Here is a 3577-nt window from a genome sequence, read left to right as displayed (position 1 = left end):
AAAAAAAAAAAAAAAGAGAACTTCCACAAACTTCTAAGGGCCATTTATAGGAAACCTACAGCTAACCTCATATTTAAGTGTGAATATTTGATACTTTCTCCCTAGGATTAGGAATAAAGCAAGGATGTCTGCCCTCCCTGTTACCATTCAACCTTAATATTGCAGGTCCTAGCTATTGCTATAATGAAATTAATAGCATAAAAGGCATAATGATTGACAAGAAATATGTAAAAAATATTTCTATTTCCATAAGACGTGATTGTTTACATAGGAAATCCTCAAGGACTCTACAAAACAACTACTGAAAATAATAGGTTAGTTTTGCAAAGTGGCAGGGTACAAGGTTAATATATAAAACTTTTGTATTTTTGCATTTTTATATAACAAAGGAAAACAATTGGAAAATTAAAGAATATTCCATTTATAATAGTGCCAAAATATAAAAGAACTAGTAATTAATTTAATGAAAGATAAGCAAGGCTATATACACTGAAAACTATAGCATATTGTTGATGTAAAGAAGACCTAAATAGAGATATTTACTATGTTCATGGATTGGAAAAGTTAACATTGTTAACATGTTAATTTTCTTTAAATTGACCTATAGAATTAATCCAATCTTGATCAAAATCTTAGAGCCTTTTTTGGTAGAAATTAATAAGTTGATTTGAAAATTTATGTGAAAATGCAAACAATTCAGAAGAACCAAAGTAATTTTTAAAAAGAACAAAGAAGACATACATTACATGAGTTTAAGACTTGCTATGAGGCTACAGTAATCAAGACAGCATGGCCCTGGTGAAAGAATAGATCTATCAAATGGTTAATAGAACAGAATAGTGAATCCAGAAAAAAAACTGTACATACATGCTCAATTGATATTTGCCGAAGGTCCCAAAGCAATTCAGTGGGTGAAAGAAAATCTGTAACAGTGTTGGAACAACTGGATATCCCTGCAGAAAAAGTAAACATCAAACCTTAACATACACAATACACAAAAGTTAACTTGAAATGCCTCATAATTGCAGTGGTAAAAATATAAAACAGCAGGAAAAATATTTGAAAATTTGGGTTAGGCATTGTTTTCTTAGAACATAAAAGGCATAAACCACAAAGGAAAAAAATGAAAAATTTGACTTTATGAAAATTGACATAGAGCTCTTCGAAAGACACCTTAAGAAAACAAAAAGGCAAGCCATATAAATGTGAGGATAGATATACACAGCAGCAAGTAATTGGAAAGTGATTCACCATAGTGCCAAAAACAATATAATTTGAATAAATATATGGTATGAGGAATAATTTATAATTCAATAATAAGAACAATTAAGCCAAAGATAATGGACACAAAGATTTGAACAGATTTCACAAAGGAAAATATTTGGCCAATAGGCTCATGAGAAGATACTTAGCGTAAGGTTGTAAAGGTCATTTATGTAAATCATAAAGAGTTATCAGCGGCGGAGGGGACGGCGGGCACCACGGGAGCTGTGCAAGTGGCTGCAGCGCGGACAGGCGGGTCGGGGCACGCGATGCCGCCGCCTCCTCCTCGCCGGCCAGGCTGAGCCGCCGCTGGAACCGCGAACCGAGCGGCTGCCGGGCGCGCCAGCAGCACGGGAGAATGGGCTGCGGCGGGAGCCGGGTGGATGCCATTGAGCCCCGCTACTAGGAGAGCTGGGCTCGCGGGACGGAGTCCACATGGCTCACCTACACCGACTCCAACGCGCCGCCCGAGACAGCGGCCCTGAGGCGGGTGGCCTGCACGCAGGTGTGCTGGAAGATGGCAACGGCGTGCCCTGATCGACAGCCCCAAGTGGAATATCCAACTCAGAGAAGATGAGCTGTGGGACCTAGTGCCCAAATCCCCAGGGCCTCAGCTTAGGCCCCCTGACCCAGAAACAGAATGGCCTCCAGACCACAGAGGCTAAAAGCGGACGTCTGCAAAAGAAGTCACCGTTAATGTCGCAGACGGCATCCAACAGGTGGACAGAAGTCGAAGAATCCCAAAGAAGTGCGGCACCTAGCAGAGTGTTCAACCAGTTGAAGGGCAGAGGGACTTCTTTGGTGCCCTTCACATCCTGGACCCCATTGGGGAACCTTGAAGGTGTGGGTGGCCCTTGCTGTGTGGGAACGCTGCTGAGTGCCTTGGGAGACTGTCTTAGCCTGTTGGGACGTTCTCAGCCTCTTATTTATCACGTACATGTATTGGCATAATACTCCCACAGGGTAACAAACTGCAAATGTATGTTCAGTTTGCTTCTTGCAACTCCTGAAGTGTGGTCTGATGGAAAAGTGGCGAGCAAAAGCCACGGGCCAGTTTAGGAAACGGAAAAGTAGCAGGGGTAGGTTCCTGGCTGAAAGAGTCACAGTCGGTTCTGAGCTCTCCTGGCCATGCTCCTGCGCACTGCTTCAGACAGGCTTATTCCTTCATTCTTCCTTTTTGATATACCACCATCACAAAGCTTACCGTGTTCACTTAAACGTTGGCTTTCACCCAGCTCTAAACCCACATGTATGAGGAATCAAGAAACAGGAAAACTCTGTTATTCTTGTTTCCTTAGCTCAGGATGAGACAGATTCAGATCCAGTTTTACACAACCTAACCCCACCAACACCCATGGTGTGTTCCAGGGAGGCCTCTGTGATACAGTCACACCCATTTCTCTCTCATCTAATTCAGCATCCCCCCAGGTCAGGGTCCACGCCAGCCTCTGAACCATAATATCACGGTAGTGGTCACCTCGGAGCCCTCAGGGCTCAGCAGACATTGCATTTTTCCAGCTTTCCACTTCCCTTTGCTTGTGTTCTTGAGTGTTTTCTCTCTCGAATAAGGCCATTTGCAGTTGTTATTCAAAGACCAGGCTCACAAGAGGGAGAAAATCTGGAACATGTTGGATTCCCTTTGGCCTCTCTGCACAGCCCAGGACTGTGTCATTTGGTATCTGCAAAGGAATTGCTTTAAAAAGTCAGTAACTAGTTGGTGTGCATTCACATGGACATTAGATTCACATGCACTGTGTTAGAAATCAGTAGCTGAGGCAGTAAAAAAAAAAAAAAAAAAAAATCAGTAGGAATAAAATTTTCTAGCATTTCTTTAGACATACTAAGGTGGATTATTTTCCTCCAAAGTAATGTAGCATGATCTTTAAATGACTGTTAACATGCCTGGGATTGGGAAAGGAAGGACTAAAGTTGTACTGAATTATACCAATAAACTCCATGTTTATCAGAAAAAACAACAACAACAACAACAACAAAAGTTATCACTATCCATTCATTAAAGTGACTAAAATAAGTAATGACAGTACCAAGTGCTGGAATGGGTGTGAAGCAACTGAAAATCTCATATACCACTTTTCAAAATGTAGAAGTGGAATAACCTCTTCATAAAACTTTAAGACAGTTTCTTAAAATATTAAATATGTATCTGCCTTATGAAGCACTATCGCATTCCTAAGAATTTTTCCAAGAGAAGTAAAAAGATATTTCCACATAGATTTGTATGTGAATATTGATATCAGCTTTATTCACAATAAACAAAAATCCTACAAACAACTATGCTATATTAACATAGCAT

General features: G+C 40.6%; 1 pseudogene; it reads left to right on the top strand.

Moving 5' to 3' along the window:
* Positions 1 to 1621: 1621 nt before the first annotated feature.
* Positions 1622 to 2024, top strand: LOC132489077 (brain and acute leukemia cytoplasmic protein-like; annotated as a pseudogene).
* Positions 2025 to 3577: the final 1553 nt, after the last annotated feature.

The sequence above is a fragment of the Mesoplodon densirostris genome, chromosome 1 (genome assembly GCF_025265405.1).
Source record: "Mesoplodon densirostris isolate mMesDen1 chromosome 1, mMesDen1 primary haplotype, whole genome shotgun sequence".
In the NCBI taxonomy this organism is placed as follows: Eukaryota; Metazoa; Chordata; class Mammalia; order Artiodactyla; family Ziphiidae; genus Mesoplodon; species Mesoplodon densirostris.
This window is presented reverse-complemented; position numbering and strand designations above follow the sequence as displayed.